General features: G+C 41.6%; 1 protein-coding gene across 4 annotated transcripts in view; it reads right to left on the reverse strand.

The window, feature by feature from the left end:
- Positions 1-27,252, reverse strand: part of tln1 (talin 1) — a 145,718-nt gene that overhangs the window by 107,387 nt on the left and 11,079 nt on the right. For 2 of the 4 annotated variants that reach the window (XM_036976739.2, XM_090233670.1), the window contains exon 2: positions 6,672-6,741. The gene's annotated coding sequence lies outside the window, so the exon portion shown is untranslated. Of the gene's footprint in view, positions 1-6,671; positions 6,742-6,990; positions 7,377-12,473; positions 12,686-27,252 lie in introns of those variants that run through there. The other 2 variants (XM_090233669.1, XM_090233668.1) reach the window with 2 other exon arrangements.

The raw sequence follows: 27,252 nt of genomic DNA on the forward strand, positions 1-27,252 counted from the left end.
ATTTTCTACATTGTGTAATAAAAGTGAAGATATCAAAACTATGAAATAACACATATGGAACCATGTCGTAACCAAAAAAAAGTGTTAAACAAATGAAAATCTGGTTTTATATATTTGAGATTCTTCAAAGTAGCCACCCTTTGCTTTGATAACAGGTTTGCACACTCTTGGCCTTCTCTCAGTAGGTGTGCCCAAACTTTTGACTGGTACTGTAGATATCAATGAGTATGTATGTATTCCCACACATGGTTTTGTAACCTAGCTCCTGCAGCAACATGCCCTATACCGGGCATTATGTTCCTTTAGGAATGCACCAATACCAAACCTCGGCACAACGACATCCATCAGATTCCAATAGCTAAGCACTTCAGATGGATCAATGAAAAACATTATATATGTGGTCATTTAAAATGTTGGTGAGATGGTTTTGATGATCCCTGCTGGTGTCTCTGCTGCCTTACAATAGAACGCCTGCTGAGAGTTTGGGGTTACTACTTCGGTCAAACTGACTGGCTTTCAGTATCATGCCGAGTTCCCTGAACAACTGCCAAAAACACATTTACAGCATTAGGATTTGAATAGCATGTTCATTTCTTGATTTGATTTTTATGGGAAATCGGAGATTATGCTTCAAAATATATGGTTCTCCATTTACTTTTTCATCATGTCTAAAAGTGACTCAAGAAATTACCATTCTGCACAATCAATTGGGACTTTGGATTATAAGATTAGTAATGATATGAATATTCAAAGTCTTAATTAGAACGTCACTCTGGCCTTTGAGTGTGTGAGATGCTCAGACCGTAAACCCATTGTAGGAAATGCAGAGGTTTATAGCAGTGTTCAACTTTCATTAAATAGGAGGTTACAAGATGTGTATGAAGTTTGGCTGTATTATTTTATTACTACTCGAAGCAGTGATTTACACCAGTATAAATAAGTGACTGAGTCCAATACAATAAAGGACAAGCTGTGTGTGTGTGTGTGTTCTCTGGTTTTCAGTCAAAATTCCTGAGAAGAATCCGTCTTTAAGAGTTGGCTGTAACTGTGTTTTTACTGGACATACCAAATGCATCCCAGATTTACACGAGATATAAAAATGACATGAAATACCAGTAATTTAGCTGTCGCCCCCCCCCCCCTTAAACCTCCGTTTTGACAGCTCCACTGCAAAAATGCACTGTATACTGAGCGATTGTATTTGCATTCTCAGTAGCACTTGACATTTTGTTTTTTATTAAGGAGTGGAACAGTCCCCCCTATTGGGTTGGATAGAGATAGAGAGAAAAGGCAGAAGAGATGCTGCTGAAATAGCAGCAGGCCGGATTCGAACCCATGCTGCAGCAGTATGTGTGTTCCAGACTCCAGAGGCAGTTTCTTTTGGTACAGACACTGAGAAATCGGACTTCCGACAGGCATTTATAACAGTAGGAGGTTGTTCCTTCTCTTGCAAGAACAAAATACGTCCCTGCTGTGTACCGACGGTGTACTGACGAACCTGCTGTTTCTACTTTTAGAATCACAATGCTTGTCAGTGGGCGAGAAATTGACTTTGAGCCAATTAGAGAGCACGAACCTCCGACAGAAGTGACAAGAAGAATACGGCACTAAGTGCTAAGTAAGTACCTATTGGCACTCAGATTTTTCGATGCGTCTGATCCTTTAGACCAGCCCAGGCCAACTCACTAGCTCTTCTACGGTCTAGTGGCAAGGTGCAACTGCTGGGTGAGATTCTGTAGGATATAGGTTATCTAATACTATTGAGTTTGAGGAAGGCATTGAGGAAGGCAGCACTACTTTCAGTCCACATTTCTCACGGGCATAGTACATGCCTCCTACAAGGAACATAGATAGATAGTGTATGCACTAAGTGTATGCACTGCAAGTTGTTCCTTAAACACGGGAAACTTTTTTTTTTGTTGAAGCAAGCGATGTACCACACCATTATGATGGGAACTTTTAAGAGTTCACAAAGTTCAAAGACTAGCCCACACAACCAGCCTTTGTTCACCGATTAAGTTCAGAGAACATCTAAGAAGATTGGGGATTGACAATGGAAGCTATTTGAACAATGACATTTTTACAGGAAAAAAGCAGAATTAAGAGGGAGCGTGTCTTCACAGTTCCACATGCTAACCAAATCATCTGGAGCCGTGTTAATTTGTAGACATTTACTACAGTGGCAGTCCTTCTCTCTGACTACTGTTTGGACAATGTCCAGAAAGGAGGCAGAGACTAAGGCTAAGAACTTGGTCAAAAATAGACTACATTCCGGCCCGGAAAAAATATAAAATTCTTGAGACAGTGACCTCAACCCCACCCAAAGAATGTAGCTGTCCCCCTCATGAAAACCCATCACTGAAAATAGATGCACAAAAAGCCGCTTGAGAGCTGACAAGCGACGAGAATATAGCAGAGGACTCTCTGTGGTGATTTGTATTTCAGTTTCACTTCTTGTTTTTGTTCTGCATTGTCATGTGCAGAATATTTTGAACGTGGTGGTCAGGGTAGGGCAGGGGACATAAAATGTGATTTGTTAAATGTTATTATGATGGTTTGACGCATTATATGCTTCATCTTCGGTTTGGTACATTCCCCAGTTCAAATAAGGCATGAAAATCAATCCCAAAATGCCTTGCTACAGTTTTTGCATTCTAGGTCAGGATGTTATATAAAGGGTACATTTACTTTAAAAAGTGCCACTCATTTACAACAGCGACCTGACCAAGATAAAGCAAAGCAGTGTGACAAAAACAACAGAGTTACACATAAACAAACGTAAAACAAAAAAAAAGAAAAAAGCTTTACGGGCTTTATAGTAAAGACATGTAATTTAACTGTAAAAAAAAATGACCTTTTAATGTGTCATGAACACAACCAGTCATGATGTTTTCAGATTTTTTTGTCAAACAAATCACTTCAAAAAGTAGGTTAAGTAAGTTACCCTAACAAGTTCCTCTACTCCTAATCAAGTCCAGCTTCTGAACAGTGCACTTTGCACCTGCCATTTGAATGATAAGGGACATTATCACAAACACCATCATGGTAATGACATTCTACCTACACAGTGACATGTATATATGGTTGCCAAGGGCAGCCAGGCATTCCAAAACTGTTTAACAATATAGATGCTTTTTAAAATGTTATTAGTCACATGCTTCATAAACAACAGGCGTAGACTAACAGTGAAACGCTTACGGGCTTGCTCGTACTCCCTTTATTCCCATGGTAACGTTAAGCCACGCCCCCGGGTAGGGTACTTTACTATACCCAAGGACCAGGTTACATTAACCTCGTGGTTTCACTCTATACCCAAGGACCAGGTTACATTAACCTCGTGGTTTCACTCTATACCCAAGGACCAGGTTACATTAACCTAGTGGTTTCACTCTATACCCAAGGACCAGGTTACATTAACCTCGTGGTTTCACTCTATACCCAAGGACCAGGTTACATTAACCTCGTGGTTTCACTCTATACCCAAGGACCAGGTTACATTAACCTCGTGGTTTCACTCTATACCCAAGGACCAGGTTAAATTAACCTCGTGGTTTCACTCTGTACCCTAGGACCAGGTTACATTAACCTCGTGGTTTCACTCTATACCCTAGGACCAGGTTAGACGCTGCGATGATGATGGAAAGCTGTGGGCTCCGGTTCCTCCATACATGTGTGTTCGAAGCACTTCATTCACCGTAAGTCTTAAGCTAACACTTGTTTGTATCTAACTAGCCATGTGTAATGCCTGTGTAAACCTGGATATTCCCCCAAGTCGGTGTAGATTTCACCATAGGCTAATTTGGGCCATTTGGTAGGGTTGTCTGCCCAGCTGGTCTCCGGCAAGTTGAAAGGACATATAGGCAAGGCTAAAATAATCAACTTTTCTAAATACCTCGACCGTTCAATGGCAGGGCAAAGTTACGCAGTATATCTAAAACTAGCGACTTAGATTCAGAGTAACTTCTCTTGCTTGCCAGCCAGCAAACGTCAGTTAACTGGTGAAAAAGCTAGGGGTAAACAAACAGTGACGTCAGTATAACGCAACAGATTTACGAGCTTCACTGTCAGTGTTAGCAGGTCGGGTAACACAGAGTGGCAGAATAAGTATCATGCAAGTCATTTATTGTTGTGACAGCCAAGTACAGTATGTTAATAACGACACTGCTGTAAATAATTATTGAAACGAGAGGAAAAAAATAAAGTCTCAGAATTTCCAATCAGATTTTTAGAGAGGGCCGTGGCCACCCTGGGCCACGCCACTGTCGTCATGTGCTTCACACAGTGGGGGATGTTTCCCTGATGCAGCATAAAGCTTCAAGAGAGCAAAATGGGGGATACTTTCACAACATGACCGGCAACATTCAATTGTGTCACTTCACTGAATACACTCAAAGTTACCAAATCCCCAAAACATTTTTGGTATGCTTTCAGATTTTATACCAAAGAAACTACTAAATAGTCAAAATCTTATACTGCAATTTTCTAGGCCTTTTGTTTAATTTGAACATTATATTTTAAATATGCTCCATTTAAAAAAATTTAAAAAACATTTGAATGCTCTTCGGGGACAATAACATATTGAGATGTGATATTCTTCCTGCCTTTTTCAAACCGAAGGCTATTCAGGAAACATCAAGTTATTTGTGTGGAGCTCTTTCACTCTACAGATGCTCCGAGATGAGGTCGTAGAGGTCAAGGAACAACATTCAAATAGAAAATGGCATTTTTACACAAAAGGAGGAACTCCGTGGACTAGAATCAAGATGCCTCTCCTTCAATTATAGCTCTACGTTGGAATCTCTTTTTCTGGGTAAAACACAGTGGTGAAGGCAGAATTAGTTCTCCAGTGATGCACTTGTGGCCACTGATAAGAAGGTATAAACAATACACCAAGTCAGCTTCATAACAACTTAAATACAGTTATGGCTCCGAGAAGTTAAGTCTTCACCTCACCATTGTTATTTTATTGTGTTACTAAAATAAACTAAAGTCATTTTTTTTAAAAATGTAAATATTTTCATAACTCTATTTTCTTTAAAATGGTTGGTATAGGGCTTGTAAGCAAGCATTTCACGGTAAGGGCTGCTACACCTGTTGTATTCGGCGAATGTGACAAATACAAATTGGATTTGAGCATCGGTAGAACAATTGGTTAACTGCACCTGATAGGTTGATATTACAATTCACTTGACTGTCTTGCAACGTTTGAAGCCAAACAAACTTGCGCCGGCAGCCACACAGAGAGGTCAGTCAGAGCTGCACAACTCGGTGAAGGTGTCAGAAAAACAACGTTTTTAACACCTGTAGCTTTAGGTTGTGGTCCTTTGTATCATGTCCCCTACAAGACAGACAGACCTATTTCAGTCCTGTTCAGTAGAATATCTGGGTAAGACAAATGATTCCTTGACAAACACACAAACTGCACTTTCCTTCAAGACCTTGTGATAAGCCAACCCCATCAGTCAGCCATTGACACATTCGGAACAGGGTCAATCACGGAGTTGTTTAGACACAACTTTAGTTGGGTCAGGTCAGGGTCAAACACAATGTTTTTTTTAGATCAACCTTCAGTCCGGTCAGGTCTGGTTTTACGTTTCCCCTCAGACTAAACAAAGGTTTAAAACCACAAAGCCACCATTGATTGTAAGGCCTGGTTTTGAATATTGGTGGGCTTGGTCAAAGTCTGAGGTGACTACTACGGACTGTCTATTACTGAGAAGTTTCTGAGTCTGTTTGACAGTCTGTGGGTGGGAGATATCCCCCCATAGCACACAACCCACTTTGTCTAAATGGTGGATGCATTATTAAAAGAGTGAGTGACATATTCACTTTAAAAGTGAACAAAAATATCAGCTCCTAAGTGAGACTTTACTCATCTTGCATCAAGAAGGCACACGACTTCTTCTTGTCTGGTAAGTTTAACAACTTAAATGTATATGTCCAATTTAAGCAGAGCAATGCTATTAGAGACTAATCCAATATGGTTTAAATAGTTTGAAGAATTACATTATCCAAGCTAAAAGAGACCTACTAACCAGGATACCATTGTAAGTAGTGGTCTCTGGGTAAGGTATTCTCCACACAGCTGTTTGCTCCTCAGCTTGTTAAAATGGGCCCGACGGTGCCAATTATGCCTTCAGTCTTTTAGTCCAAATGACACACCAGTGAGCTCTTTGGGGAAAAACAAGTTGTCACAAGACGGGATTGACATTCAACACTTCTAAACATCACCAACCGTGTGATAAGATACCCAGTTCTGAATCTGAGCCTCCTGTGTTGACAGAAGCCCCAGTCTTCCTTTAATTAAAAAGCTACAACTCAGCCTGGACAAATTAATGCACTCCCATCCAGATCCACTCTGGTACAGCCAATGGCAAAGATCAATGGAATGAGTAATTACATTAACTTGATGACAAACGATGCCGGGATGATATCACATCAACTCAATATTAGGAAGGTGTTCTTAATGTTTTATACACAGTGTAGAGTGGTAATTTATAGGATCTCTGTGCATGAGAGGAAAATGTGTATTGATTTTCTTGCTGGCGTTGACAAATCAATTTCCAAAAGGGGATTAATAAAGTAATATCCATCCATGTAAAATACTTCTTTACAACATGTGAGTAGAGCTGATGGTAGATGACAGTAGAGCACAAGGTTACAGACAGTACCTGATAGAAACTGGTCTTAATGGGAGATGTCCTCCCAGTCGGTTATGGCGCTGTAGGGTTCTTGGCCCGGCTGCAGAGAAACAGAAGAGAGGAGTTTAGTGTAACCAAGATCAATATTTTCATTAAACTGGAACAAATTATTGAGATTGCTGCTTAAATGACAATGTCAACAAGTCCAAATTAGATTGATATCCAACGGTGAATATGGAATCTTCTGTGCTAATTATCGTTAACAATCTCTTAAATAATCTCATTTTTATCATCTTAAAACTTTCCATACTTAAAATGGTTGTATGCTTTGTTTCCTTGAAAGACTGACCTGAGGTATAGATGCAAATACAAAACTGGCAAAAACACAAGACATTTATGCAGTACTGCTGCTGGACTACACTGGCTGCTTAGAAGTGACGGTCCTGTCGATAGCTTCTCAGAAACACTGTCATACAAAAAGCCAAAGTGTGTCAGGGTCAGAGATGAGCGGTGAAGGTTTGACAAACTGTGGTTATGTCCCAAATGGCACCCCATTGCCTACAAAGTGCATTTCTTTTGACCAGAGCCCCATTGGCCCTGGTTAAATGTAGTGCACTATATGGGGAATTGGGTTACATTTGGGACGAGCCATGTAACTTAAAACAGCCCTGTGATGGATAGTGATGTTGAAACATGACTGGACACATCCATTATGAGTCATTTAAAAAGGCAATAGGCAGCGTGAAGAACAGATAGTGTTTTCTCTAGTGGTCACATTCATATTTGTCACATGAATTACAAATAATGAGAACGGGGTCATACACAGGGTTCACCAGATAAGAAAGCATTACAACACACACACACACACACACACACACACACCCTTTATCTTTGGGTCATCATACTGTAAAGCTGTGTGTATTTCCTTTCTCCACAGTTCCTTTATTTACACTAGTATTTCAGGTTAATATATTGCTTTTAAATAATATTACTACTTTAATATCACATCCTTGGAATATTCAGATACACAGGGAATTACACTATTAGATATAAATATGACAATGATTAATGCATTTGTCAGGACTTTCATAACTAATACTGCCCCCCCCCCCCCCCCCACACACACACACAACCATCCTTTATCTTTGGGTCATCATACTGTAAAGCTGTGTGTATTTCCTTTCTCCACAGTTCCTTTATTTACACTAGTATTTCAGGTTAATATATTGCTTTTAAATAATATTACTACTTTAATATCACATCCTTGGAATATTCAGATACACAGGGAATTACACTATTAGATATAAATATGACAATGATTAATACATTTGTCAGGACTTTCATAACTAATACTGCCCCACACACACACACACACACACAGTATTCAGATCCCTTGACTTCTTCCACATTTTGTTACAGCCTTATTCTAAAATGGATTAAATTGTTCGTTTTTTCCCCCTCAATCTACACACAATACCCCATAATGACAACGCGGTAAAAAGTTTGCAAATGTATTAAAAACTTTTTTTTTTTAAACAAACTTTGTTACATAAGTATTCAGACCCTCGAAATTGAGCTCAGGTGCATCTGTTTCCATTGATTTCTACAACTTGACTGGAGTCCACCTGTGGTACAGTCAATTGATTGATTTGGAAAGACACACACCTGTCTATATAAGGCCACACAGTTCACAGTGCGTGTCAGAGAAAAAACCAAGCCATGAGGTCGAAGGAATTGTCTGGGGAAGGGTACTAAAACATTTCTGTTTGGAACCACCAAGACTCTTTCCTAGAGCTGGCCGCCCGGCCAAAGTGAGCACTCGGGGGGGAAAAGAGCCTTGGTCAGGGAGGTGACCAAGAACCTGATGGTCACTGACAGCGCCAGAGTTCCTCTGTGGAGATGGAAGAACCTTCCAGAAGGATAAACATCTCTGCAGCACTCCACCAATCAGGCCTTTACGGTAGAGTGGCCAGAAGGAAGCCTCTCCTCAGTAAAAGGAACATGACAGCCCGCTTGGAGTTTGCCAAAAGGCACTTAAAGACCCTCAGACCATGAGAAACAAGATTCTCTGGTCTGATGAAACCAATTTTGAACTCTTTGGCCTGAATGCCAAGCGTCACGTCTGGAGGAAATCTGGCACCATCCTTACGGTGAAGTATGGTGGTGGCAGCTTCATGCTGTGGGGATGTTTTTCAGCGGCAGGGACTGGGAGACTAGTTATGATCGAGGCAAAGATGAACGGAGCAAAGTACAGTGAAATCCTTGATGAAAACCTGCTCCAGAGCGCTCAAGACCTCAGATTGGGGCAAAAATTCACCTTCCGACAGGACAACAACCCTAAGCACACAGTCAAGACAATGCAGGAGTGTATTTGGGACAAGCCTCAATGTTCTTGAGTGGCCCAGCCAGAGCCCGGACTTGAACCTGGTCGAACATTTCTGGAGAGACCTGAAAACAGCTGTGTAGCGAAGCTGCCTGTCCAACCGGAAAGAACTTGAGAAGAGAAGAATGGGAGAAACTCCACAAATACAGGTGTGCCAAAATTGTCGCATCATACCCAATAAGACTTGAGGCTGTAATCGCTGTAATTAATAAATTACTGAGTAAAGGGTCTGAATACTCATGGGAATGTAATATTTCAGTTTTTTATTTCTAATAAATTTGCATAAATGTCTTAGATCCTGTTTTTACTTTGTCATTATGGGGTAGTAAAAAGTATTTAGTCAGCCACCAATTGTGCAAGTTCTCCCACTTAAAAAGATGAGAGCGGCCTGTAATTTTCATCATAGGTACACTTCAACTATGACAGACAAAATGAGAAAAAAAATCCAGAAAATTACATTGTAGGATTTTTTATTGATTTATTTGCAAATTATGGTGGAAAATAAGTATTTGGCCACCTACAAACAAGCAAGATTTCTGGCTCTCACAGACCTGTAACTTCTTCTTTAAGAGGCTCCTCTGTCCTCCACTCGTTACCTGTATTAATGGCACCCGTTTGAACTTGTTATCAGTATAAAAGACACCTGTCCACAACCTCAAACAGTCACACTCCAAACTCCACTATGGCCAAGACCAAAGAGCTGTCAAAGGACACCAGAAACAAAATTGTAGACCTGCACCAGGCTGGGAAGACTGAATCTGCAATAGGTAAGCAGCTTGGTTTGAAGAAATCAACTGTGGGAGCAATTATTAGGAAATGGAAGACATACAAGACCACTGATAATCTCCCTCGATCTGGGGCTCCACGCAAGATCTCACCCCGTAGGGTCAAAATGATCACAAGAACGGTGAGCAAAAATCCCAGAACCACACGGGGGGACCTAGTGAATGACCTGCAGAGAGCTGGGACCAAAGTAACAAAGCCTACCATCAGTAACACACTACGCCACCAGAGACTCAAATCCTGCAGTGCCAGACGTGTCCCCCTGCTTAAGCCAGTACATGTCCAGGCCCGTCTGAAGTTTGCTAGAGAGCATTTGGATGATCCAGAAGAAGATTGGGAGAATGTCATATGGTCAGATGAAACCAAAATACAACATTTTGGTAAAAACTCAACTCGTCGTGTTTGGAGGACAAAGAATGCTGAGTTGCATCCAAAGAACACCATACCTACTGTGAAGCATGGGGGTGGAAACATCATGCTTTGAGGCTGTTTTTCTGCAAAGGGACCAGGACGACTGATCTGTGTAAAGGAAATAATGAATGGGGCCATGTATTGTGAGATTTTGAGTGAAAACCTCCTTCCATCAGCAAGGGCATTTAAGATGAAACGTGGCTGGGTCTTTCAACATGACAATGATCCCAAACACACCGCCCGGGCAACGAAGGAGTGGCTTCATAAGAAGCATTGGCCTAGCCAGTCTCCAGATCTCAACCCCATAGAAAATCTTTGGAGGGAGTTGAAAGTCCATGTTGCCCAGCAACAGCCCCAAAACATAACTGCTCTAGAGGAGATCTGCATGGAGGAATGTGCCAAAATACCAGCAACAGTGTGTGAAAACCTTGTGAAGACTTACAGAAAATGTTTGACCTCTGTCATTGCCAACAAAGGGTATATAACAAAGTATTGAGATAAGTATTTGGTCAATAACAAAAGTTTATTTTCCACCATAATTTGCAAATAAATTCATAAAAAATCCTACAATGTGATTTTCTGGATTTTTTTCCTCATTTTGTCTGTCATAGTTGAAGTGTACCTATGATGAAAATTACAGGCCTCTCATCTTTTTAAGTGGGAGAACTTGCACAATTGGTGGCTGACTAAATACTTTTTTGCCCCACTGTATGTATGTATATATGTGTACACACACACACACACACACACACACATACATATCTCTATTCCGGACTTTGACATTGCTCGTTATGATATTTCTTAATTTAAATTTTGGGGGAATTATTCGTTTTGTTTTGTATTGTTAGATATTACTGCACCATTGGAGCTAGAAACATAAGCATTTTCACTGCACCTGCAATAACATCTGCAAAATATGTGTATGCGACCAATTAAATTTGATTAGAAAACTAGCAGTGTCAAGGCTCTTCGTCGACATGATTTTGAAATAAAGAATGAAATGAACACTCCACACTGCTCTATAAATACAGGTGGCTAGCCCCATAGAAAGAAAACCATCGTCATCCAAGGTCCGACTCCTGATAATCCCCATTATGAGTAATCTGTTACAGTTGCTGTGTGAAGAGGCCTTAGAAGGCTATTGGAACACTGTGAGCCTTCTTTCGCTCCTGCTCTCTCTCTCTGGACTGGCTGCAGCTCCTCCTACTTCTAGAGTGAGTGGCCGGGCTGCACTCCTCCTACTTCTAGAGGGAGTGGCCGTGTGTGTTGCACGTCAGCAGTCCCAGACCAGACCGACCGAGCCCCTCCCAGGGAATGAGACATACATGGTACGCCCGCTGACTATTCAGTTAACTGTTCTCTCTCTCTCCCTCTCTGTGTTTCTCTCTTTCTTTAGTCTCGTTCTCTCTGATAAACACTAGTTTGAATTCCTTTCAAGGCCTGGAACTTTACTCAAACCACAAATATTTTTGTCATCATCACTCAACACAAGCCCCTGATACAATAACACTGCAACGCACCATTCATTATTTTGGTTTGCTGCTATCATCTACCATAGATGAAATAACATCTCAATTGAAAAGTTGTCCATCCCGGTCTATTTTGTGCGTCTAGGTGATTCGAGTGTCAGTCATGCCTGGGGTTCATTTCCAGGCAAGCTGCGACTCACCCTCTTTGGAATGCCACGGAGTTGTAGCTAGCTCCCTACTCACTACCTCAGAGCGTGATGTCATTTCCTGTTTCAAAAGCCCTCCAACGCCATAAAAGGGAATTTTAGCCATCTGTAGGCTCAGAGAGAGAGCGAGAGAGACTTTTCCCCAACCGGGATCTCTGTATCCTGTGCAATTAGCTAGTAGTAAAGGAAGGAAGGGTTTGTTTTGCTTATGAGAAAGACGCAGAATTACTACACCAAAGCAAACAAAGTTGTGTTTAGGCACAAGTTGTCACAAAGGAGACGGAAGTTATTTCTAATGATGGGCAAAATGTTAGACCTTCCATGTGTTTACTTTTACACTAGCCTAGGCGAGGACACATCCCTCAGAGAAAGTACATGGTGATGTGTAAGGTATCAGTCTTCTCATCATCTACAGAACATACTGTATAAACATTGTGTCTAGTAGTATCATTGACACCAAATATCTAAATCATTCCCAGCTTATGCTACAGTTAGTTCAATATCTCTTACTTTTTATACATTGATATATTTATTTTGGGTACAACTGAAGTCGGGTCCATAGTGGCTCAATAGGTCTTACCCAGGTCTTCAGAGTGTTGGTGTCCTGTTTTAGGTCTGAGCCAGTTGACGTATGAAGCAACTAGCTGCAGCTAGCCCACTATTGACGGGAGTGGAGCGCTTCCCCACCCTGTCTGAGAAAAGGAAGTCACCGGCCAGAGCTGCGATTATTGCAGCGTTTCCGCTGCCGAGTAACACAGAGCAAATAATACAGTCACAGTGCATCGCTTTGACACTACAGGGCCTATCACAAAGTATTCATACCCCTTGACTTATTCTACATTTTGTTATGTTACAGCCTGAATTTAAAATGGATTAAATTGATTTTTGTTCTCACCCAGTCTACACAATATCCCATAATGACAGTGAAAACATTTTTAGAAATGTTTGCAAATTTATTGCAAATAAAATACATAAATATCTCATTTAAATAAGTATTCACACTCCTGAGTCAATACATATTAGAATCACCTTTGGCAGCGATTACAGCTGTGCGTCTTTCTGGGTAAGTCTCTAAGGCCTTTCCACACCTGGATTGTGTAACATTTACTCATTGTTCTTCAAGCTTTGTCAAATTGGTTGTTGATCATTGCTAGACAACCATTTTCAGGTCTTGCCATAGATTTTCAAGTAGATTTAAGTTAAAATTGTAACTCGGCCACTCAGGAACATTCAGTGTCATCTTGCAGTGTAGATTTGACCTTGTGTTTTAGGTTATTGTCCTGCTGAAAGGTGAAGTTGTCTCCCAGTGTCTGGTGGAAAGCAGACTGAACCAGGTTCATCTCCAGGATTTTGCGTGTGCTTAGCTCCATTCCGTTTCATTTTTATCCTGAAAAACGCCCGTCCTAACGATTACAAGCATACCCATAACATGATGCAGCCACTACTATGCTTGCAAATATGGAGAGTAGCTGCGATACAGTGCCCTAGACCACTGCGCCACCCGAGAAGCTCCATTAAGCACATTTTAACTCCTGAACTTATTTAGGTTTGCCATAACAAAGGGGTTGAATAGTTATTGAATCAATACATTTCATTTTTAATTATATAAAACATGGGACATAATTCCACTGACATTATGGGGTATTGTGTGAGAATTGTTGTTTTGTGACTAATTCCAAGCATTTGTATATACAACTAGGGCAGGGGACATCAAATTTGCAATACATATAGAATTGGAATACATATCGTATCGGCACCTCAGTATGGGGACAACATCGGTCCCCAAGGTCCCTCAGTATGGGGACAACATCAGTCCCCAAGGTCCCTCAGTATGGGGACAACATCGTACCCTAAGGTCCCTCAGTATGGGGACAACATCGTACCCTAAGGTCCCTCAGTATGGGGACAACATCGTACCCTAAGGTCCCTCAGTATGGGGACAACATCGTACCCTAAGGTCCCTCAGTATGGGGACAACATCGTACCCTAAGGTCCCTCAGTATGGGGACAACATCGTACCCTAAGGTCCCTCAGTATGGTGATAATATGGTGAGGTCACTGAAACATTCTGAAACAAATCAATATAACTACACACATTATATAGTTTGTATCTTCGCTGTCTTATATCGAATTTTCCAAGCCTGGAAGAGATTACTACTATCAGAGGCTGTGCAGACTGCAGAACAATCATGACAGGGAATCGTAGAGGCTATTTGTGATGCATTTTAACCTGCTGACACATACTGTACTGCTGTCAAACAAATGTTTTTGCATAACAACATACTCCCAAACACCTCCTGTTTTTCACAAAACAACTCCGTAATGTCACATCACCCACTTACCATTATGTAAGTACAAATATATTTGCATTTTCTAGAGATAGAATGTGGAAATAAGCTAATAGGATTTAGAAGTTTGATTTACACTAGTATGTGGAGCTAGGCCTAAATACCAGTAACACAAAACAGATGCAGTCTGCCTTTAAAACCCTAGAACAAGATGTACAATAACTGAACCGAGATATACCTCAAAATATTTAATATCATTATCAAACGATCCGTATGTACGGTTAATAACTATACTGTTGTAGAATTTTCTAGAACTTAAAATGGTACACTATTGAAGTTTATTTGCTAATCGTCTATGGCATCTCCTTGGTTTCACGCAAACAACATACTTGCTCATGAGTGGAAAGAGGTGTGTCTCTTTCTATCCAATGTGATAATATTGACAATATTTCTGTCCATTGGGGGGGGGGGGGGGGGGGGGGGGGCAATACTTTAGAGCCAATACTTTTCTCACCACTCGACTTCAATCAGCCAATCAACTACAGAGAAACTTGGGGGGCATCGGAGGGCACTCCATAACAAGGTGACACCATGGTGGTAGTTTTATTTTGGAGGGCCTCGTGTCACCACTGATATGAAAATATAGCTGTGTGACATGAGGATATGCTCCCTCGCACTTGCCAGCGTAACTGAACCCCGTAGCAACTCCAACAGGCGCCAGAGAGGGGGAATGGAGCCGACTAGATCATTCACAGTGTGAGAACTGCTAATTGGGAAAGAAGGAGTGATATACACTCAACATGCAAAGCAAGTAGGGAACTGTGGAAATGTTACCATGGCCCCCCTCGCATCAATTAGGCTAGCTAGTCCAACACTGTGTCTCTCTCTAGGGCCCTGCCTTACCTTGGACCACACGTGAAGATCTGAAAGAATTGGATAGGTACAATATTAGTACTGCGATGAAAAATCCATCTGGCACTAGCCTATCAGAGGGCAAGGTGGAGCTATGACCATAATGCCTGGATACAGTGCATTCGGTATTCAGACCCCTTGACTTGTTCCACATTCTGTGTACTTTCCGAACGCACTGTATCCAGAACTTTCAGATCTACCTGAGGTGTCTAGGACAAGAGGTTGTTTCTGGACTCGGTCCAGGTCTCTCAATCCCAATGTCAAAAACCCCTTTAGCCCTACCGAATCAATGAGGCACCATTCACTTTTCAGGAATAAATCAACCTTGCAAAAGGCTCTTGCAAGGAATAAAGATTAAGACAACCAAGGCTCTGGAGGCCACATGAAATTCTTCCCAAGCAGACGGGAGACACCAAAACAAGAAAAAGGATGAACTATAATAGACTAACCCTCATCATTACCCATCCTGCCCTGGCCACCATCAACACCCAATCAGAGATATGGACCAAAGAAGGTAACCCTAATCCCTACCGGTTACCCTTCCTGCCCTGTCCACCATCAACACCCAATCAGAGATATGAACCAATGAAGGTAACACTCTCTCTAATCTAATCTAATCCAAACCTCCAACCCCACAATCAATTTAGTCAGTGGAAAATCCATCTTGGAGAAGTTGGACTGGATCTTTTGTAGTGCTTGCCTGGCTACCCAAACTCCTTTGCTCCGGCCAAATGCTACGCCTACGGACGTTAGATCCAGACTCATTACCTCCCCAACGATTTCTAGTTGGGTCCCAGAAACTGATGGGTTGGGCAAGAGCCAGAACACACACGGGTAAAGCAGCGTTCTTGAAAATTCGTCATTGGCTTTGATACTCTGATTGGTTAGAGGTGATCCAACTTTGATTTTTACAATACCCTCATTTTGACCACAAACGACTGAAGTATGGATCTAACGATAGAGCAGTTTGAGTTGTCAAGCAAGTGTAGACCTAGATCCAGATACTGGTAGGAATATAGGGTGACTAACTTTCTTGATTGTGCGGAACAGTCCTGCTTTTGGCCCTTTGTTTGTGCAACCAAACAATTTTGTCCCGCATTTTTATCAACAAATGAAAACAACACTTATTTACAAAAAATATTTCAGTCAGACTTCCCATTTATTTGATGAGAATTGACATTCCAACCAGTCTCTATTGCGGTCACGTTGTGCTCAATGACAAGATCATAAGGATGTTGAACACTTCTCCAATCATTGTGACATCTGATAATCTGTGCAGTGCAAGAAAGAGGCCAAAGTCATTATCGTCTAGTACTCCCACTTGTCCAAGATCCAACAGCATAACGGCTTCTGACATGTGTCGAGGCGAAACCGTGCAATATTCCATCTGTTCACTCCATGTCTCACAATATCTACAACCACACAGAACAGCAGCCTGCCTAGAACAGCAGCCTGCCTAGAACAGCCGGGCATAATTTATGACTACCATCTAGTTGAGAAAAATCTATATTTTTCTATAAATGGACAACAAACACCTAGGATTTCAAGGTTTCCTCAGAATTTCACATTGAAAAGGAGCCACAGTGAGTGTAGATAAATGAACGAGGTGTTCAGTGAAGTAAGTCCTTGAATGCGTTCTGAGCTGAACTCCTCACCATCCTTCTCTGTAAGATCAATGAGAGGTTATGGTACAGTACTGGAAAATAACACAAACCTGAGGCTCTTACAGAAGTAGTACTGTACCTCCAATGAGTTACAATTAAGGCACTAAAGTTCTTAAAGCAGGTAACATCAGGTGAGTTATATGGGAGCCAGGCTAAGAATTAGCTCAGTCAAGTGAATTTGATAATCCATTTAGCACCAGGGCTTCAAGTTCATTGTGACTCTTTGGTCTATGATGTTCATGCTTTGGGGTGTGGCTGTCAAGTCTATGATACACCTTGAAAGGAGATGTATCATAGAATGATCCCGCAGGTGAAGAAGCCGGATGTGGACATCCTAGGCTGGTGGTCTGCGATTGTGAGGCCGGTTGGACTTAGCCAAATTCTCTTAAATTAAGTTGGAGGCGGCTTATGATAGAGAAATTAACATTACATTTTCTGGCAACAGCTCTGGTGGACATTCCTGCAGTCAGAATTCCAATTTCACACTCCCTCAAAACTTGATACATCTGTGGCATTGTGCTGTGTGACAAAACTGCACATTTTAGAGAGTGTGGCCTTTTATTGTCCCCAGCACAAGGTGTTGTTTAATCAGCTTCTTGATATGCCACACCTGTCAGGTGGATGAATTATCTTGGTAAAGGAGAAATGCTCACAAACAGGGACTTAAACAAATTTGTGCACAACATTTTTGAGAAATAAGCATTTTGTGCGTATGGAAAATTTCTGGGGTATTTTATTTCATCTCATGAAACCAACACTTTACATGTTGTGTTTATATTTTTTGTTCAGTATAAATACAAGTTAATTCATCTTCAATCTTTGGTCTAGAACCTTCAGCTTTTGGTTGAAGAGGTTTTGCTGATGAATGGATCTCTGAAATGCGTCATGGCATCGTTTTTGAAATGTAAACAATGACTGATTAGAAAGGCTGAGCATGATAAATAAAATGAAGAAAAAGTCAATATCGTCAAGGTTATTGCAAAGAAAACATGAACACAAAACCCTTTTCTCTGTAACTCTGGTGTTCTGCAGCAGACAGGTCACTCATTGTGTTGGGACCCTCCATGTTCCAGTGCATCCCGTAGACTTTTAGTACAGATCACTGCACAGGTCAGGGGCCTTTATCAGCACCAGACACAATACAGCTGTTGCAGCCTACTGTAATTATTACACAATTAGGACACAAGGGAGGACACATTAGTTCCTAGTTTTGGTCCCTCAAAAAGGACAGAGCAGTCTTGAGACAACAGCTTTACTTCAACAAATATATACACCCTTCCCCAAATAATGTGTTTATTGTCACAGTCTAAGACCGTTTGAGATAAATAAATCCAATAGGGGTACACAAACCTAAAGCTTGGGATGTAACAAGTAAACAATAACTCATATTATAAGAGATGTCTTCATTCACATGATAGAGACATGGAAAGTGAGTCATTGGTGAAATTATTGAGACCTAAAAACATCTTATGGGCAGTGGTGATCTGGACATATTTTCTCAAGATGCATTATGCCAACGCCTGCCACACCCAGAGTGGACACATCATAGACTGCATAGGGACACACACACCACTATTATGACAACGGCCATCCCCAACCGGCAGCCTGACATAACCTCAATGCTCAAGCCCCTGTGTGTGTGTCCACACGAGCTCCTCCCCAAACACTGCCTGCATTCCCAGCTCAGTCAAGGCCAAAAATACACCCTTTCTCCTCCCCCACCCTGTCAAAAAAGGGAGAAAATGAAGACGCTTCAAACTAAATACACAAGTATGCACAAAGAGCAACCACAGTGAATATAAATAATCAAATCATAACAGGAACATTGTTTTGGTGAGGGTGAAATAGGATAACAAAAGTTGTACTGTATATCGATCATTACATTTTCCCAGAACCCATTGTGTTAGTTCTGCTGTATTGAAATCTAATAATGGCTAACTGTACTTCAAAGCAATAGCATGCTAGCTGTTCCCATAGACTACCAGTCATTGTGCTAACGCTAGCTGGCAACTTCCTTCAAACTGCACACAGAGACATAAAAATGGTATCAGAGTTCATCTGACTCTGGGGAGGTAGATAATCTCCATGTATCCCTTTAATAGAAATGGAATTCTAAGTCCTTTAAAAAAAAAAACCATGTATAACCGTGAACAACTTCTGACATTATTTATTTCAATGATCAGAATCACTAGAAAGTAGAACCAAAATCAGTAACCCTATGAATGTGAAATTCAAGGTCGTAGCAGTATGACAGGCACCGGGACCCACTTGTAATGCACAGCTCCCCTTCTAGGGCTTGCGGGTATGATTAAGCTATGCCTTATGCCTATAATTGTTTGATCTCTACATCTGAGCGGCCGGAACGTGTCTGCACTTTCAGGAAGCGATTAGCTCAAATCCTCACACACACACACACACACACACACACACACAGCTTATCATCATGCCGAAAACTAGCAGCTTATCTTTCCCGACAGGCTAGCCTTTGAAGTAGGAATGGGCATTTGACATTTTCTTTACTGTTCGAGTACTCGCATGATTTCTTCTCACCCCAAGTACTCAAATAAAAAATAATTAATATTTACCTACCTACCTACCTACCTACCTACCTACCTACCTACCTACCTACCTACCTACCTACCTACCTACCTACCTACCTACCTACATCCGTTCAAAAGTTTGGGGTCACTTGGAAATGCCCTTGTTTTTTGTCCATTAAAATAACATCAAATTGATCAGAAATACAGTGTAGACATTGTTAATGTTGTAAATGACTATTGTAGCTGGAAACAGCAGATTTATCTGGAATATCTACAAAGGCGTACAGAGGCCCATTATCAGCAACCATCACTCCTGTGTTCCAATGGCACGTTGTGTTAGCTAATCCAAGTTTATCATTTTAAAAAGGTTAATTGATCATTAGAAAACCCTTTTGCAATTATGTTAGCACAGCTGAAAACTGTTGTTCTGATTAAAGAAGCAATAAAACTGGCCTTCTTTAGACTAGTTGAGTATCTGGAGCATCAGCATTTGTGGGTTTCGATTACAGGCTCAAAATGGCCAAAAGCAAAAAACTTTCTTCTGAAACTCGTCTATTCTTGTTCTGTGAAATGAAGGCTATTTCATGTGAGAAATTGCCAAGAAACTGAGGATCTGGTACAACGCTGTGTGCTACTCCCTTCACAGAACAGCACAAACTGGCTCTAACCAGAATAGAAAGAGGAGTGTGAGGCCCTGGTGCACAACTGAGCAAGAGGACAAGTACATTAGAGTGTCTATTTTGAGAAACAGATGCCTCACATGTCCTCAACTGGCAGCTTCATTAAATAGTACAACAAAACACCAGTCTCAACGTCTACAGTGAAGAGGTGACTCCAGATCATAACAATGCCTAATGTATCCTAACCATTACTGATAACAAATCCTAATCCATTTCGTTACATAGGGCATTTATAGGCATTTAATTTTGTAGGCCTAAACAGAGCTTGTGTGAACACAATTGAGTGAAAGAGACACGGAGGGGAAAGGGAATTTAGGGCGAAGAACGGCTTGGTTTCTTTTTTGTTGTACCCCGCAAAAGCACATGTACAAATGAACACTAGAGTTTAATCAAATTAACGTAATCTTCAAGAGAAAATTTTACTTGCCTGTTCGGGCAGTCACAAAGCACATTCCACCAAATAGTTTTGCGGTATTTGAAAAAAACAAACATGTAATCAATCTCTGGTTAAAGATTGAGCTTTGACGTCCGTTCGACTACTCACACCCATCCTTACTTTGAAGGGATACAAATAAAACAAACGGTAGTGTTAGAAAAACCCAAACAAGTGCAGTTGGATTCATATTGCATTGGGGTGATTGTGTCAAGACATCGTTCTATTACTTCAGTATTTGGTGAAGGCTCTGCCAAATATGCCCAGCTCCATTTAAAAGCTTTAGTAGCACAAATGGTTTCCTCCAACTTGGCATAAACAGTTCCATACGTACAGCCCACTTATGGTGAGAGAGGGAGCATGATCTGACAGGATCCAGAAAAAGACCTAACACCCTTCCCATCGCCCTCCAATGTCAGCATGTAGTGTCAGATCACTTCCTGGGCCACTGGTATGAATGACAGCCACATACGAGAATGACTTCCCTGACCCCCGTATCCAACGCCATCTCCACCACCCGGCTGTGTCCGTTTCTCTCTAGTTCGCATAGTTGGGACGACTGTATCTGCCCCCATGCCTATCTAGTGACTGGGACACCAAGTTAACAACCCCAAAACAACAATATGAGTATTAATATGAACTATCTTTTCATGTCAGAGGGAGGAGGAGAGGCTTTGAGATCAGTCATAATCAGCGTTGTGCCGCCCCATCCCATCCCATTCCAAGGACTAGAGCACATGCCCAAATCAGTGGGCGAATTGCCACATATTTACAATACACACAACGTCTCTGGTCTGTTTGGAAATGCCTGGCCTCTTATTGTAACAATTGTACCCAGAAAAAAATATGAGAGAGAAGAATGTTTGTGTCCTTTCTGCTACTGAGTGTGTTGATGGAGAGTTATATTTGTCCTGTTGAGCGAGTCTATAGCAGGAATAAATACCAAAAGGGCAACATTCCTATGGTGCTCACCGAGATAGACATTCTGATGAATCATCCTGTGGTGCGGCAGGGACTGGGAGACTAGTCAGGATTAGTGATGTACAAATATGACAATTTTGGCCGATACCGATATTTTCCTTGCCAAAAAAACTGATACCGATAACCGAGATTTAAAATTTTAGCCGCTTTTTAAGCACAGTTAAATAGTTAACACACACACATGGACGCGGTGGTCTAAGGCACTGCATCTGCATCTCAGTGCAAGAGGCGTCACTACAGTCCCACTATAGTCGAATCCAGGCTGTATCACATCCGGACGTGATTGGGAGACCCACAGGGCGGCGCACAATTAGCCCAGCATCGTCTGGGTTTGGCCGGGATAGGCTGTCATTATAATAAAGAATTTGTTCTTAAGTTCTTAACTGACTTGTCTAGTTAAATAAAGGTTACACACACACACACACACACACACACACACACACACCATCATCAAAACCTATTTATTTCACTTACTTGCTGTGCTGTTTCGTTCATTTGTTCAGTTGTTTCATTCTCAACCAGAATTTCTATGGATCACTGTCTGGATCTCTGCTATGGAACACTGTTTGTGTCTTTGCGTGTCAAATAAGCTTGTTGACCAATCAGGACCTGAATATGACTGCACGTCACTTAATAATTTAACGCGTTCAGACATTTTTCTATGTAGTCATTACACATTGATTACACTATTCTCGTATTTCATATGTCACAACGATTCGTCGATACGTGTGCTATGATGCTGGTAAAGTAGTCTCGCGCGCACCTACAGTACTGGTCATAAAATAAAACTAGCTAGCTCATGGATGCAAACAATGTTCTTCCCCAAAAACATGGCAAAACAAAATATTCTGTTTCTGTAGCTATAGTTAGCTAGCTAGGCCTTCAAAATATAAGTATGGCATAAACCGCAAATTCCACTATTGTGCCTTATTGTGGCTAGCTTCACAACACATAGCTCGGTCCGGTCAAGCCTCACTAGACAGATGAAGCTAGCTGGCTGCTTATAACGTTAGCTTTGGGCAACAGGGTTAAGTAGCTGGCTAGCTATTAATTTTCATAAACTGAAATTCAATTTCAATAGGTGAACAACAAGTGGCAACCTAGCTAATACTTACTCACAAGGATTCCTAAGTCATTGCTAAGAATATTGAAAATGACTGCAGTTTCTACTGGTCATTGTTTTCAGACTGGTTGTATTGGTACTAGCTAGGTACCAAGCTAAAGCTGGCTACCCAAGACGTTGCGGTCGAACAAATGATGCTTTATTACCAAAGCAGTATTGTAAACACATCGTTCATGGCCGGTGTTTGCAGACTTTTTGTACAGCTTTGACAGTGCTACTGTATCTTTTTTGACATGCAATGACCCAAAATGGCGGTCCATAGTATGCATGTCCTGAAGCTAATAGCAGTGACGCCATTACTGTGTGACTCCGGTAGGGCAACATCTGAAAAATAGAGCACTTGGTAGTGTGTACCGGTGCTCGACCACTCAGTGAAAGCCAACATCATCCACAACAGAGAACGGTTGATTGTCAAGGGCAATCTCGGCTTTAATGGATTTCGCCTTTGAGTTGTCTCGAAGAAATGTTCTTACACTTTCAAAATGACTGCTAGACTTGTTGACTGCGAGATCCACACAGCAGACATTGTGGGCTAGGTTAGGAATGTTGTGTAGCACAACATTTTACGTGGCGTCATTACGTCATGTACCTACATTACACGTCAGCTTTGACATCGGTTTGCACATCGGCATTAAACTAGACAACGCGCCGATACCGATGTTGGCATTTTTAGCTAATATCGGCCGATTCCGATATGTTCACCAATATATCGTGCATCCCATAGTCAGGATCGAGGGAAAGATGAACGGAGAAAAGTACAGGGAGATGCTTGATGAAAACCTGCGCCAGAGTGCTCAAGACCTCAGACTGGGGCAAAGGTTCACATTCCAACAGGACAACGACCCTAAGCACACAGCCAAGACAACGCAGGAGTGGCTACGCAGGAGTGGCTTTGAATGTACTTGAGTGGCCCAGCTAGAGCCGGACTTGAACCCGATCAAACATCTCTGGAGAGACCTGAAAATAGCTGTGCAGCGATGCTCCCCATCCAACCTGAAAGAGCTTGAGAGGATCTGCAGAGAGGAATGGGAGAAACTCCCCAAATACAGGTGTGCCAAGCTTGTAGCGTCATACCCAAGAATACTTGAGGCTGTAATCGCTGCCAAAAGGTGCTTAAACAAAGTACTGAGTAAAGGGTCTGAATACTTATGTAAAAACCTGTTTTTGCTTTGTCATTACGGGGTATTGTGTGTGGATTGATGAGAAAAAAAAACTATTGAATCCATTTTTTAGAATAAGGCAGTAACGTAACAAAATGTGTAAAAAGTGAAGGGGCCTGAAACATTTTCGAATGCACTGTACATTCTGATGAATCATCCGGGAGTGCTAACAGAGATATACATGTATATTCTGGTGAATCATCCGGGAGTGTACATTCTGATGAATCATCCGGGAGTGCTAACAGAGATATACATGTATATTCTGGTGAATCATCCGGGAGTGTACATTCTGATGAATCATCCGGGAGTGCTAACAGAGATATACATGTATATTCTGGTGAATCACTCATGTCTGTGTAGTCAATGGAAAACAATCCTACATGGGAAAAAATGTAACATGTAACACATATTGTGTTCCGCACATAGGATACTATGTTTTTACATTAGGTTCATGAACTACATATTCATTCATCCCTACATCGTGAAAAAACTAGCGTTCCAACTTCCGGATGTGCTTTAACATGGATGTAACATAACAACCTCATGATGCGTCTCAGGTAGACCCTGCTGTTACAGCATATGGTTAAAATTATACCTGTGGTGAGGGGTTTGTCAGAATGGGTGCTCACAAAACACAAACTCTCCCAGAGGGAGTGCAGTTAAACTGTGAATTCTGGCGCACTGATGTGAACTTCACCACTGTGGCTCCATGTTTTTCTGCTGGCTGGCAGGCTCTAAGATGCTTTGATGGCTTAACCAATGGGGAAATGTAAGCAATAGCCCAGGAACATCTGTTGGGAGTATAATCTGCAGGGCAAATCCATTGGCTTTAAATCTCTCTGCAGAGACACTCACATGGGACGCCTTCACACATTCTAGAATGAATGGAGTACGAGTGGTAAAGAGGAAAGCCTCTTCTTAGTGATGAGAAACAAGTGGCTAGCCATGGCAACCAGGAAGAACTGAACTTTGCCCAGTGCTTTGTGCCAGTTTGAAAAGGGACTCCGTTCCCCTGTGGTCAAGCTCTTTGTAACTCCATGTTGGCTTAATTTGTTTGACAAGTGACAACTCTCATCATTTTCACAATGTTACAGAAAACGTGACATTAAAGTGTTTGTTTTCTGACTTTTTACACCAATCTTAAAATTGTGATACACTTTTTTGCATTGCAATTTCAGAAAATGTCAATAGAAGAATGATAGCGTTTCACAATATTACTTACCCACCAGTGTTGTGATTGGCTGTGATACTCCCCTATTGATTTCTCCCGCAGGAGCGGCCTCTGTTGTCAAAATGGTAAAGCTGTTCTGACTTTGTGGCTGTGTTACGTAGTGGAAATCGCTCTGTCATTTCCTGTCTGCTAAAATTCTACACTGTTCGCTCAATTTCAGTTTATGCGAGAAAACAAGCACGGAATAGTATAGGGAATCATTGTACCATCTAAAATCGCTGTGAAATATATTTTGTAACACCTTTATTAATCAGTTTCTTACTTCGAGAGATGTTCCGAGTGCGGTCAGACTCAGCAATCAACTGTTTCGTAAAGAACTTGCGAAACCAGTTCAGAAGAACTTCCGACTAAGAAACAAATGAAAGATTGGGGTTAAAAAGTCAGAACTATCCCTTTCAAATGCTAGCTCCCAACTATCGACATCGGTCAAACAAAATCCCACAATGTTAAACCATCCCCTGAAGTAATACAGTGTCAACAGGTTGCTACCACAGAGACTAATAGCATCCTTAAATAAGGCAGTGGTAGATTTAGAACAGCAACATGAGCTAGGCTAGAGACAGCATGGCTACTCTGGCCCGCCAGCTCCATATCTGAATTCCATCCCACATTCCATTGGAATTCCGCTACGATTCTCTGCAGAGTCCAGGAGAGGGAGAGAGGGAGGGCTCTTTTTTGGGCCCCTTGTCACTGGCAAAAGGGAGAGGAACACACTAATTTTATTTATTCCCGAAGGCTTGCAAGAATGTAAGGGAACCGATTGAGAATCTCGGTTGGCATGTTGACGGAAAATAGCGGGCAATCTACACAACCAAGCAGAAACAAGGTAGCAGAGGAGGAATGTCGAGCAGTTGAAAATGACAGCTATATACTTCCCTCTGGGGTAGAAACCCTAAAAATGTAACTTGTAGACAAATGAGTCTGGTGCAGTTGAATCTTCTGGTGTCTCCTTCAAGCCCTTCAGCATCTTTTGGAGTAGACTACTACAGAGATATGCAAGCATGGCTGTTCCAAAGTCATGTTGCTCTTTTGTGACTCTTCCAACAAACTGATAGGAAGTCAGCCAAACAATGTTTGGAATAAAAAATAAATTAGAAAAACACATTCCACTTTTCATCAGGGATGCTTTGGAGAAAACAAGACTGAATTTTTGTTGGCTTTCAGTGGGGGAGGTCTGAAAAGGAAGTCTTCCTTCACTTCAACCAAGTGCATTCTTCACCCTCTGCCCACAGCTTAGTTGGATCAGAATCATATCCAGATAGAGATATGACACTGTTGATTCTAAAAGTTATGCGAAACAGGTGTTGCACTACAACTAAATGACCTTGGCTAAGATTATGTTTACGAGATCAAAGTAACTGGGTTGGTTCACACCATCTTAACAAAGCCATGGTCAGCTCAGGCGATACAACATCCTCCCTGCATGCTTTCTGAGAAAATGCCAGTGAGTTAGTGGAATACCTCCTTTGTGGAGTGAATGGAGTTAGCCACTTAGTTTAATCCAATTAGACTGTGAAACCACGGCATTCTTGGGAGTTGTGTGCTCTCAGAAAATGCCTGTGTCAAACTAATTGTGGTAACATTTGTGACCTGCACTCGCGACAAGGCCGCCGGGCCAGGCAGGCAGCCTGGTGGAGCTGAAGTCATCAAAGGAGAGTTAACCAGGATACTTTTTTTTATTTAATATTTATTTAACTACGCAAGTCAGTTAAGAACAAATTCTTATTTACAATGACAGCTTACACCGGCCAAACCGTGACGACGCTTGGCCAATTGTGCGCCGCCCTATGGGACTCCCAATCACAGCATGTTTGTGATACAGCCTGGATTTGAACCAGGGTGTCGTGACGCCTCTAGCACTGAGATGCAGTGCCTTAGACCAGCTGTGTGACTCGGGAGCCTGGTTTAGCCGTATGATAAAAGAGAAAGGCCCTGTTACAATCGGAACGGATACAAGGGACAACCACCAAGTCACAAAGAACTTTTGCAAAGATCTTGTCAATTCTGGATTCATTTTCAAATGATCACGTTCAGTCAAATTTGTGAGTTTGACTGATCTAGAAAGCACTAAAGAAAACTCAGGCCTGAATTGCATGTGTGAACTGTGAACATGACAGGTCTGTGTGTGTCAAAGCGCATCAGGAAGTCAAAGTTGCCTGGTTTTGATAGCACGGTTGTGATGAGGAATTGAGGAAAATTCCAACGGCTAGCATAATGCTGGAGAGCTTGTTCCCAGATGTGTGTGTAGACTGGGTGGTAGCTTGTAAACCAGTGGAGGCTCTTCAAAGAAGGAAGGGGAGGACCTTCCTCAGTAAATTTAATTTAAATTATTTTTATTTTTTCTAAA

Source organism: Oncorhynchus mykiss, chromosome 5 (genome assembly GCF_057628025.1).
Source record: "Oncorhynchus mykiss isolate SJ-2025 chromosome 5, ASM5762802v1, whole genome shotgun sequence".
Classification (NCBI taxonomy): domain Eukaryota; kingdom Metazoa; phylum Chordata; class Actinopteri; order Salmoniformes; family Salmonidae; genus Oncorhynchus; species Oncorhynchus mykiss.